The sequence below is a fragment of the Podarcis tiliguerta genome (genome assembly GCF_965153285.1).
Source record: "Podarcis tiliguerta genome assembly, chromosome: 10".
In the NCBI taxonomy this organism is placed as follows: Eukaryota; Metazoa; Chordata; class Lepidosauria; order Squamata; family Lacertidae; genus Podarcis; species Podarcis tiliguerta.
This window is the reverse complement of record NC_139543.1, coordinates 16,084,755-16,097,727: the sequence shown is the minus strand read 5'-3', so window position 1 is coordinate 16,097,727 and position 12,973 is coordinate 16,084,755. Positions and strand designations below refer to the sequence as shown.

General features: G+C 41.3%; 1 protein-coding gene across 4 annotated transcripts in view; it reads left to right on the top strand.

Moving 5' to 3' along the window:
• Positions 1-12,973, top strand: part of PLXNB2 (plexin B2) — a 337,649-nt gene that overhangs the window by 103,893 nt on the left and 220,783 nt on the right. The window contains exon 1 of one of the 4 annotated variants that reach the window (XM_083399244.1): positions 6,015-6,133. The exons of the other annotated variants lie outside the window; for them this stretch is intronic. The gene's annotated coding sequence lies outside the window, so the exon portion shown is untranslated. Of the gene's footprint in view, positions 1-6,014; positions 6,134-12,973 lie in introns of those variants that run through there. 4 annotated transcript variants of the gene reach the window in all.

Below are 12,973 nucleotides of genomic sequence, written 5' to 3'. Positions count from 1 at the left end.
ATTAGTCAACATAAATCTCTTAACTTTTCGGAAGTGCTTTAACAGCATGCATGTTGTAATCCTCTTTTCGCCCCCTAGCAACATCTCATTTTTAAAGGTTTTACATTTCTGTTTCGCAGATACTGGTACATAAGTCTTCATATATTTATAGAAAGTTATTATGCCAGGACCAACTAATGGAGTGCTTTCTTTTTCTAATTATGGGGAAGGAATGGGTCCCGGGGGATGCAGGCTAGATTGCCAGTAGCAGCGGCGGAGTGAAAACTCAATAGGCAAATAAAACATGCTCATAGTGCGATGGGTTGGGCACTGCAGAATTGGCAGAAAAATACCATCAGTCTGTTGTTTTAGCTTCATCTTAGTTAGCAGAAGGGTCATTCCATATCAAGTGATCCATTTTTTTTTTTTACCTCATGTCATCCAATTTTCTTAATATTTTATACACTAGCTGAATGATCCAAATCCAAGTTTAAAATCTAAAATAATTATTATTTATTTCATCCTGTTTTTGAGTTAGGAGGGGTTGAAATTTCCAAAAAAAAAGGGGGGGGGAGACAATTTTGGCCTTGCACAAGAACCTTCAGCCCAGAATTGAGATATTTCAAAACTAAAAATACCAAGCTCTTCAGAACTTTGAAGGCTTCCATATGATATGTTGCACGATCGGTTTACTTTAAAATGTAAAGATAAGCTGCAAAATTTAACATTTTAAGAAGTGATTAAAAAATTAACATGATTTAAAAATTCCAAAAAAATGTATTGATCATTTAATATTTCTGTTATTTCATCTTGGGCTCTTAATGGATTCACATTTTTCTAAAAAAAATACTTTTGTACATACATGTCTGCCTTACTGGGTTCTGTTTAGTATAAATAGGTCTTGTTGGAGTAAAATATAACAGAATAAACAAGACTTCAAACTATAATATCAATTACCTAGAATGTGGGAAAAAGTTGGGGGAAGGACAACATGTTATATTTTGATGCTATACTGTTCTGAAAGTCAGTAATATCATAAGGTGCACTTCGCCCAATAAAAGTCTGCTTCTGAATCAAAGTTACCAACTTGGTCTGGGGTCTCACAGCCAGTGTGGTGTAGTGGTTAAGAGTGGTAGTCTCGTAATCTGGGGAACAGGGTTCACGTCTCCGCTCCTCCACATGTAGCTGCTGGGTGACCTTGGGCCAGTCACACTTCTTTGAAGTCTCTCAGCCCCACATAGAGTGTTTGTTGTGGGCGGAGGAAGGGAAAGGAGAATGTTAGCCGCTTTGAGACTCCTGAAGGGGAGTGAAAGGCGGGATATCAAATCCAAACTCTTCTTCTTCTTCTTCTTCTTCTTCTTCTTCTTCTTCTTCTTCTTCTTCGCTTGGAAGTGTGCAGGTCTTTTTTGTCCAACAGCTAAAAGAATGTCAAACAATATAGCCATGTTGGTCAGTATAGGACGGAATATCCCCGCAGCTATGTTTTTTGGGGGGTATACTGTATTTTTTGCTCTATAAGACTCACTTTTTCCCTCCTAAAAAGTAAGGGGAAATGTGTGTGCGTCTTATGGAGTGAATGCAGGCTGCGCAGCTATCACAGAAGCCAGAACAGCAAGAGGGATTGCTGCTTTCACTGCGCAGCAATCCCTCTTGCTGTTCTGGCTTCTGAGATTCAGAATATTTTTTTTCTTGTTTTCCTCCTCCAAAAACTAGGTGCGTCTTGTGGTCTGGTGCGTCTTATAGAGCGAAAAATACGGTATATTGTAAGAGACGTTTTTATATAAAATCCCATAAACTTAGTTTGTACTTCTGTGTCTCAAATAACTTAAACTTGGTTCTTTGCAAATTAATGAACTCCTGGAAAAATTAATCTCTGCAATCTTGGAACCCTTCATTAACTTTCTTGGTGCAAATTATTCTGCTGCTGTCTGCACAGATTAAAACCAAACTGTCTGAAGGGGGAATAAAGAAAGTAATTAATGAAACGGAAAGATCACCTTCCTATTAGCCTAAAGTAGGGCTGATAACATTTCATATTCTTGGATGTTAGTATCAATATTCCAAGAGCTAGAATCAGATATTACATTGCTAAACCTGCTTGGAACTAAGGAAATATTTCAAGTGTCTTTTCTGCTGGGGATTTCAGGATCCATGCATATAAAACAGAGATGTGTGAAACTGTTGATACATTGTCAGAGTTTCCTGTAGAGCAGAGGCTTCCAAACTTATCTGTCTTACTGCCCCCTTTTCAGAAATAAATAAAGAAAATAAATAAATAGTCAGAGCCCCCCCGGAAATCTACCTTCTTTAAGCGAACAAACAGAAAGATGCTGTGACAAAATTGTGTTCTTTTATCTATCTATATTTCTACCTATGTCCTATGCCATAGTAAAGAAAGATGTTGTTGTAAATAGGCAGGCAAACTGCGATCTACTTCCTGGGCCTGGATGAAGTCGAAAAGGGTTTAGTCAAGCCTGGGGAAAACCCCTCACCTCCAGCATGACCGCTGGATTCAAACAGTGCCCAACCTGGCGTTAAGCATCATATAATAATAATAATAATAATAATTTTATTATTTACACCCCATCCACCTGGCTGGGTTTCCACAGTCACTCTGAGCGGCTCCCAACAGAATATTAAAAACGTGATAGAACATTAGATATTAAAAACTTCCCTCAACAGGGTTTCTTTCAGATGTCTTCTAAAAGACAGATAATTGTTTATTTCCTTGACATCTGGTGGGAGTGCATTCCACAGGGCGGGCACCACTACTGAGAAGGCCTTCTGCCTGGTTCCCTGTAACCTCACTTCTCGCAGGGAGGGAACCGCCAGAAGGCCCTTGGAGCTGGACCTCAGTGTCCGGGCTGAATGATGGAGGTGGAGATGCTCCTTCAGATATACTGGGCCGAGGCCGTTTAGGGCTTTAAAGGTCAGCGCCAACACTTTGAATTGTGCTCGGAAACGTACTGGGAGTCAATGTAGGTCTTTCAGGACTGGTGTTATATGGTCTTGGCAGTGACTCCCAGTCACCAGTCTAGCTGCCACATTCTGGATTAGTTGTAGTTTCCGGGTCATCTTCAAACGTAGCCCAACATAGAGCGCATTGCAGTAGTCCAAGCGGGAGATAACCAGAGCATGGAACACTCTGGCGAGACAGTCTGCAGGCAGGTAGGGTCTTAGCCTGCGTACCAGATGGAGCTGGTAGATAGCTGCCCTGGGCACAGAACTGACCTGTGCCTCCATGGACAGCTGTGAGTCACAACAGATGAAACATGTACGGACTGTTTTTCAAAATTTCCTTTTCTTCTTTATGCTTCCACCACCACTTTATTTTTATTCAGTGCCCCCTCCCATTGTACCTCAGTCCAATTTAGGAAACACTGCTATAGAGCTTTCTGAGGCTTGAATTAGAACTTTCCTGGATTTCCATAAAAAAGCCTGTAGAACCCAGAAAACACTTTCTGGGCCAATTCAAGGTTATGAAAAAGTTTGGACTTCTGGTCTCCACTGCCCTCCCTTGCTCTTCCTCTTTCCCCCTGTTGTCAGCGTGGAAGCAGCAGTGAGGAATGGAGAGGTGAAAATGGATGCTTTTCTTTTCTCCTTACATCCTCTACCCCAGGGGTCAGCAAACTTTTTCAGCAGGGGGCCGGTCCACGGTCCCTCAGACCTTGTGGGGGGCCAGACTATATTTGGGGGGGGATAAATGAACGAATTCCTGTGCCGGACAAATAACTAATTTGTGTGCCCCACAAATAACTAGCTAAATAATAGAGATGCATTTTAAATAAAAGGACACATTCTACTCACGTAAAAACACGCTGATTCCCGGACCATCTGTGGGCTGAATTTAGAAGGCATTTGGGCCAAATCCGGCCCCTGGGCCTTAGTTTGCCTACCTATGCTCTACCCCCATTCCTCAGCTGCTGAGATGCCGTGAACTGTGGCAGCTGTAATTCTTTCAGTAGCTCCTGTGGATTATATGCTTTGCCTGTACATGGAGAACTTGGGAGGTAAGCAAGAGGTTAAGCCAATAAGAGACTAGTAAATCACAATATGTCTTGAGATCAAGAAGAGCTACTGCTGGTCTGTGTACTGTAGACAATCCCGAGGTAGATGGACCAGTGGTTTGAGTTTGTATAAGGCAGCTTCCTTTATTTTGTTCCTTCGTTTTCTTACCCACCTTTGTCATAAGTACCCTGGCTGAGTTGCAACAACAGAATCTACAACAAAGAAAACAAAATCATTGACGACGAAGAAGAAGAGTTTGGATTTGATATCCCGCCTTTCACTCCCTTTAAGGAGACTCAAAGTGGCTAACATTCTCCTTTCCCTTCCTCCCCCACAACAAACACTCTGTGAGGTGAGTGGGGCTGAGAAACTTCAGAGAAGTGTGACTGGCCCAAGGTCACCCAGCAGCTGCATGTGGAGGAGCAGGGAATCGAACCCAGTTCACCAGATTACGAGACTACCGCTCTTAACCACTATACCACACTGGCTGACAGGGATAAATGTGGTCTAGGAATAAGGGCCAAGGCTCATGTGTCCAGGGACCAATGACAAGACTGTAGTAGGGAACTGATAAGTTGTAACAACAAGTTCCCACCCACCTAGTTTTAAAGCCAAGGCGGGTCATGTCTCTTACTTGCAAGAGTCTCTATTCCTGTTGGAATGTCTAGTATGCAAGTGGGTGCTTTGTTTATGTCTTTCTCTGAAGACATCAGAGCCCTTCCCAGACACCAACAGTACTGTCTCTCTCATAGGGCCAAGATATACATCTCCTGCTCTCTACTTGCCATTCCTCCTGTCAGAGGCATAGGAAGGTCAGGTGGTACCCAGTGCGGAAAATTTCTTGTCACTCCCACGCATTGATTTCTATTTTTTTTTTGCTTGAAAAAAATGGTTTTACGTTATTTCATATTTTCTTACAAAGGAAACAACAACAACTTTTATTTATATCCCCGGCCAAAGTCGGGCTCAAGGCGGCTAACATCAGATACCTAACACTGGTATAAAATCAAACAATAATTAAATTACCTCCTAAAAACATGTCAAAATCAAATTAAAGTCTAATTAGATGGCTTTCTGCAGGGTTAGGGTTGGGAACAGTAAGTGTTCTGCTGAATTGAAATTTCAGCCTTCACGACATAGGAAAACGGCCAAGTAAACAGCTATTTTTGTGGAGGAGGGTCAAGATATTAAGTGGTATGCATGAAATTTCATATATAGCTATATAATCCCTAGTGTAGTAAGATAAGACCTTTGGAGCAGGCATTTTTTTTTTTTTAAGTTTTTTATGAACCTGGTAGGGCAGTAATTGTTCCTTGATAATTTGTCACCCCCCCTCCATGATGGCACCCGGGGCAGCCTGCCCCCCCCCCCACGCCCCTGCCTCCTGTTTCAGTGACCTGCAGGTCACTGAAGTACCAAACTGGGCTGCGTTCTCTACACCAGTGCTTCCCAAACTTGGGTCTCCAGCTGTTTTTGTACTACGACTCCCATCATCCCTAGCTAGCAAGACCAGTGGTCAGAGATTATGGGATTTGTAGTCCAAAAACAGCTGGAAGCCTAACTTTGAGAAACACTGCTCTACAATAACAAACATGTTCCTATGTTCAGAATCTTTGTCCATATCTAGACGTCTTAATTATGTGTGGGGATAGAATTTAGGCTTGAACATGTGTTGCGAACATACACTTTCACTTGTTTTATGATACTTCCATCACTGAATATATTTTATTGCGTTGTGTTTAAATTTTTTGCCTCCCATTGTTGAAACTATGTGTGGGGACCAAGTGGATATTAATACCTGATGGGTGGAACTGTACCCTGAAAATATGTACCACGTTTTATTTAGAAGGAAACTGGCAAATGGTGGTCAAGTAAGAGCATATGGTCTAGAAGGGCTTCCACTTTGGAGACCACACCTTCCTTTGCAGGGGAGGTCCCTTAAAAATGCTATTTTTGCACTGCTAGGTTTCTGTGTTGCCCAGAGAGATGTTGAAATTGTGCAGATTTGCTTCCTCATTCCCAGTGCTTCTCCAGAAGAAAATGAGAAGTTATGTAGGCCAGTAGTAAAATAAAAAGAATGGGTACAGTATATCAATCTGGAGGGGAAACTGCGACTTAGCAGATGAGAGGACATCAGCTAGTTTTGGTAAGTTCTCCTATTGTGTTTGCCAAGTAATCGAATCTACCAGAATTATGCTGGTTAGTGGTTTTATTTTGCTTTCTTAAAGAGAAAGAGATAGAATTGAAGAATTTACACAGACTTCTTAGAATCAGCTTAATTTGGCACGCCTTCTTTTTCTTCAACGTTTTCTTTGTTTATGCCTGTTGAGCTTTAAATTCTCAGGATATTGAATGTTTATCTGTAGTGTTTCAATTTTTTTCTCTCAATTGAGAGAATGTATCTTTAACATAAGTGATTCAGCTTAATGCTTTTCAGTATATTATTTAATGGGCACAAGCACAAGTTTTGTTTTGTTTTGTTTTTGCCGACAATGTTTGTAGATTAGTCCCAGAAGTGTTTTGTGGAAGTGTTTTCTGCTTTTGTGGGCATATCTATTTAGAATATTGATCTCTCTGATAAAGTCAAGGAGGGTTTCGTTGTTAGGAATTTTATATATATATATATATATATATATATATATATATATATATATCAGTCCTGCTCTGCTCTGGGTAGTGCAAGTAGCACTTTAATATGCTTCTCTCTCCTCAGAAAGATTTTGCATTTTGTTTAAGAGTGAGAGAGAACCGGGGAGCCATAAATTAAACAAATAATTGTCCTCCTGAAATAATGGATTTTCTTTCTTTTTTTAAGCATGGGATTTCAGCCACATTCATGTGACTGAAAGGTTGCAGCTGAATCTAGTATTATAACTGCACATTTGTACTGATTTAATTGCAGGGTGCAAGTACATCATTATCCTTGAAAGCACCCAATGATACCCTGACTTTTTTTTTTTTAATATATCACATAAAGAATCTCTTCACAGTAACGGCCATTAAGTCACTGGCAGTATGATGACAAGATTGCAGGGTTCAATTTCCTTTCCCTTCTTCCAAAAAGAAAAAAAAGGAGGAGGAGGAGGAGGAAGCGAGACTGGTGCACATGTGACCCATGAATCAGACAATGGCATGTGCTCCAAGATAAGAATAGAAAAGCTTTGCACACTTTTTATGTATATTCATTGTTTGACAATGTAATGTGTATAGCAGTCAATGTGGAAACTGAGAAAACCGCTAATATGCTGCAAACATTTAAACTCCCTAATTAAAAGGCTCCTGTGAGCCCAAAGTGTTCACCCACAAATGAGGCGGTGGCTGTGCCTCTGTATGATTCACTGCTTTCTCCTTCCTTCAGATCAGCTTGTGCCGGGGACAGGTAAATTCTGCCGCGTTGCTTTGTCTAGTATGATTGGATCATTCAATCATTCCCGGCGCAGAATTATCTGCTATCAGAGGCGCTCACCATTGCACACAGCATGGGAATGACTGTAGTAAATTGGAGAGTACAGCTGTACTGGCAGCTCTTGTGTGTGTGTGTGTGTGTGGCACCACTCACCAGTAAGGTGCCCATGGCAGCCATTTTTGAGCTCAGAGTATATCCCCTACATAACCTCTGCGTAGTCCTTTAGTTGCCAAAGACTGTTAAATCAGGCAAAGGCCTTTTTCCAGCACGACCAGCTCCACTGTGGAGTAGGAGGGAGAGTCTAGCATAGGGGTAGGCAACCTAAGGTCCGGGGGCCAGATGTGGCCAAATCGCCTTCTAAATCCAGCCCACGGACGGTCTGGGAATCAGTGTGTTTTTACATGAGTAGAATGTGTGCTTTTATTTAAAATGCATCTCTGGGTTATTTGTGGGGCATAGGAATTCGTTTATTTCCCCACCTTCAAAATAAGTCCGGCCCACCACATGGTCTGAGGGACAGTGGACCGGCCCACGGCTGGAAAAGGTTGCTGACCCCTGATCTGGCACAAACTATGGGTCCTGTTGGCCTGTATGAGGTCTCAGTTGGATTTAGCAACTTCTTGAGATCCTATAGCTACCATAGAGAGCCTCCGGTAGCAAAGTTCACTTGGATCTATCTAAGGTTCCATTTTTGTCTGCCCTCTGCAGAAGAGAGCTTTTGACTTGACTTTATCTGCTTGTCTGGCCTTGCCTGACACAACTTGCCCTTGCTTACCTTGAAAAAACTCCACCAGCCTCGACATGACTTCACCAGATACTACTTGCTTCTCCTGCAATCCTCAAGTGCCCACAAGACAGGATACCCTTACGAGGTTATTGTAAGGGTTGCTGAGAGAATCTTTTGCAAAATTATTTGGACAATCAAAGCACCAGGTGTTACAGTTCTTCACTCCGTTCCATCTATTTCCTTCACTGAATACCTATAATTAACGTTTCATTTATTAGTCCACCTCTATTCCAAGCTTCAGCCAGGTAATACAGTGGTACCTCGGGTTAAGAACTTAATTCGTTCTGGAGGTCTGTTCTTAACCTGAAACTGTTCTTAACCTGAAGCACCACTTTAGCTAATGGGGCTTCCTGCTGCTGCTGCGCCACCGGAGCACAATTTCTGTTCTCATCCTGAAGCAAAGTTCTTAACCCGAGGTACTATTTCTGGGTTAGCGGAGTCTGTAACTTGAAGCGCCTGTAACCCGAGGTACCACTGTATTAGCTTTAAAACATTTTTTTTTTTTTGTATGGTAATTCATTTATAAATCATTTGCAACTTGCTTCTTCCAGCCAGCTAGGATTCTTGGAGCAGCTTACCACAAAAAAATAATGACGACTATCTCATCACAGAGGCATAAAAAATAAAGTGAACTCTCAAGGGATCTCTGAGCGCCCTCAAGCTTATTATGGTCAGGGAACTTGGGCTTCAGTTTTTCTTTTGGCAAACCAAGTGGTCATATTTCACAATATTTGCAATCTGCTTCTAAAGATTGTTCTCTTCTTTTAGTTCTCAAAAATCAGCAACTCTAGAAATAAACAGTGGTTCTTGCTCAGCTGCCTCTGATTCACTCACTGGTGATTCAGTTTGGTGCCAGTTACAAGACTGGTTCTCTGATGCAAAATGTGGAGATTTCAAAACACGGTTGTGAAGGAGAGAAGAGTAAAGTTATTTTTTGGGGGGGGGGGGCGACATTGCATAAAAGCCTGATTATTCTCCCCCCTTTTCTCTAACACTGTAGCTCTGGGAAAGCCAATGTGGTCCCCTGCACTTGCTATTGGACTACAACTCCCATCATCCCTGACCATTGGCCATGTCAGCTGGGACCGATGGGAGTTGGAGTCCAACAACATCTGGAGGACCCCTGCTGTAACTTATCTACTGAAACTCTTATCACCTTGCCTTACTGCATTAACATTAGTTGCACTAGGATGTAACACTATATCACGGTTTATTGGAAAGAGGGCTAACCTGTGGTCTTCCATACATTACTTGACTGATATAATCCCTGACAATAGACCAAGCAGGTTTGGTCTGATGGGAGTTGGAGTCTAACATCTGAGTTAGCCATCCTGAGTTAGTGTTATGAGGATGAACTGCAGTGAGCTTAGGCTCAAGTACTAGCTCACTTGTCAGGAGTGCGTGCAGGAGCCAGGCCCTGTGACCAGGACTGGGGCCTTCCTAAGTTTGTTCTGAAGAGGCAAGGCACAGGTGAGGCCAATTGGTAACTCACTGCACCTGGTGGCAAGAGCTGGGAAGGGATATAAGGTCAGCATTTCCCTGCGGCTCTTTGCCACATTCCCTGCCTTGCTGCATTTGGTTCCTTGACTCCTTCACTCTTGGACCCTTGATTTCGTGACTCCTTGCTTCTTGCCCCTCGGCCCCCCGACTTCATAATTCCTTGCTTCTTGATCCTCGGATCCTTGGCTTCTTGACTCCCAGCTCTCTGACCCTCGGACTCTTGGCTTCCCGACTCCTGGCTTCTGGACTCTTGTTCCTGCTCCCACCCCGCCATCTTGCCCCCGGTTCCGACGTTCCCAGCCGGGACTTCGATCGCCTGTGAACCGGACCATGACACCACTCTTCCTCCAGTGAGGTTATGAGGAAGAGTTTACAACCTTTCACTTCTATTTTAAACTAACTGTAGTTCGCCATGTCATTAGATAAACTGCTGCTAGTCTTAACTATGTTAGTGGAAGAAATCCAGTTTTTTTACAAAACTGGCTGCTTTTCCCCAACCATAGGTAAGATTAACTGAAGTTTAGGGTTGATAAAAACATTAGAGAAGTGGTTAACTGGGGGGAAAAAAGTAGAAGCTTCTTTGATCCAGCAGGCAGCATTGTAATTCCAGTTTTAGGCAAGGGGAGTATATGAAACACGTGCACGTGATATTAGGTAAACTAGTTCAGACTGTAAATAACAAAGATTTTCTAGCTACGACTAGAGAAAGTTCTCTGTGTGGCCCTCTGCCATATCATCTTCAGTGAAGGGAATCTTGTCCTTCTGTGGTCTCAGCAAGTAACATTTGCATTTCTTATACCAGTGGTTCGATACCTATGGAACCTTATGGCACAAAAAATACAACAGCAGAATCATATCACTATCAGCTTAGGAGTAAGTTCCATTAAGTTCAAAGGGCCTTACTCCCAAGTAATCATTTTGGACTGCAGCCTTGGTGTAAGAACTGGCATAGCACAGTAGCAAAGAGTTTGCACTACCAACCAATAAAGTCACTAGTTTGATCTCACCTTGATTATGAACTCAATAGATAGCCTTAATATCGAACCACCTTGTTGTGTTATGGTAAAGAATTCAAGAAGGTAATGTCCTATATCAATGTAAAGAAATTGCCATGCACAATTAAAAATTAGGCTGATTTACTTGGCCAGTAAAATCTCTATCTCATACTGTATGAACTATCTAAATCAAGGTGAGGAGCAAATCTCCTGCTAATTGAAGATTTACTTAACTTATTGAAAATAGAGACCAGAATCCACATTTCTGAGAGCTACGTTAAACTGTATTGGCTTTGTGAATATAACAATATATTAAGCTGTCATAACTCAAATGGAAGACACATTCATTAAAAACACCGCTCACTCCCATTAGTTTAAGGAAGCAAATAGTTTAATGATTTATATCAAATCATATAATTGATTTAGCTCTGCAGTTGGTGTTGGGCAAGATGGTGTAGTGCTTTCCGGTACTACTTTTATAGTTTTATTGTTTCCCATTTCATTCACTGCTTCGAAGACAAACGTTTTCATTATCTTTCCAATCTCCCTTCACAGAGAAGACTTCTATGACGGCAATGTAGTTATAAGTTTAGAATTAATTATGCATCAACTAACAATTTGCAGAGCCGATATCTCTATTCACTTAGGACCAAAATTAACTTTTCTTAAGATGTCTTCCTATTATATTTGATCTGAATGCTGCAGCTTAGTAACTAAAACTAGTAATTGTTGAACTTATTTGCCTCAAGGCAACTCCTGATGCTGTCAAGGACTCTTAAAAACACATGTAATGAGATAAGAGCATTGCACATATGGCCATAAATACTGCATGGTTTTCCTTTAAAAAACAAAGGAAAAAACTTTCCACATAAAGCAACCAGTGAATCTTCAGGCAGCATCTGAGTAAGAACTTTGCACATCTGACTTGCAGGATCGCAGCTTTATGTGCTTGGTGGCCGACCAGCATGCAATTGCACAAATTAAATGCACACAAGGCAGAATGCTTAAGAGCTCCACAAGGCTCCTGCAAAATCTCGCAGGAGCCTCCCAGAGCTCAGTAAGTAAGGTGGAAAACATGTGGGAGTTCCGGCTATACGTGATTTCAAGTTTTTGAACAATTCCTGGAGCCTAACTATGGAACCCAAGTCAACTGTAGTGGCATTTTAGTTATCATCACAATTCTGTAAATTGATTAACGCCTCAACTATGAAAGTCACCAGGGGTTCTGATATGGTCATCAGTTGTTGCTGTGTATCTCAGCGCTTCAGTTTTATATATTTATTTCACTTGTATAATATTTTTAAAATAAATCAAAACTATATACGTTGGGAGCTTAGCTTAGCTCTTGAAACCTTAGGCTTTTCCAAATGATATTCATAATGCAGTAAGAGATCATAGCTTAGATGGAAATAAGACGGTAAATAACAAATAACAAACTAAATATTGATGTATGTAATTTTTATTTCTTAATTATATTTAGTGGTAGTATGGCTGTATTGTTTTTTGTAACATAAAATCATTCAATAAAAATTATTTTTTTAAAAAAAGAGATCATAGCTTATAGAATAATTTATTTTTAACATGCACTTTTGTTTTGGTAGCTTCTGCCGCTTCTGTTTTTTTTAATTTCTAGACTGCCCTTCACCCAAGGATGACAAAGTGGTTTGTAATATAAAAACACAAAAATACATAACATAGTAACAAACAAAACAATAACCTCTATAAAACAACAACACCAAATTGCATCAAATTGCATCCTTAGTTTACTTTCATCTTAGTTTACTTTGGGCAGGGATTGTGAGCAGCATTCAACTAAGTTTTACTCCAGAGTAGGCCTGCTTAAATTAATTGTTCTTCCATAGGCATGTTCATTAATTTCAGTGGATTTGCTCTGAGTAAATCTTAGTGGAGTTGCACCCTATGCATGCTACCAGAGTTATGGGGATAAGGCTGAGGGCCACTTCAAAAAAAGGTGTACATATATGTGTACATGGCAATGCAATAGTTGCTCATATATTATCTACATGTGACATTTATACAGTTCTCTGCACATAATTAACTTTCCTATGGACACAACGTAGAGAGACTGCCTGTATCTGATCTATTGACAATGGACTTTGCCTCCAGGGGTGAAGTCAAACTGCTGGGGAAATCGCAGTGCCTGCTTGTAACTGCTGCCTCCCATGTTGTTTTTGCTGCATTCGCAGCACCAAAGTGACCTCCCCTGGGCGCAAGCCGGGGCAGTGTATATGGAGATCCTGGGCTGCCCAGACAACAAGACACTCGCCACCCATCAGC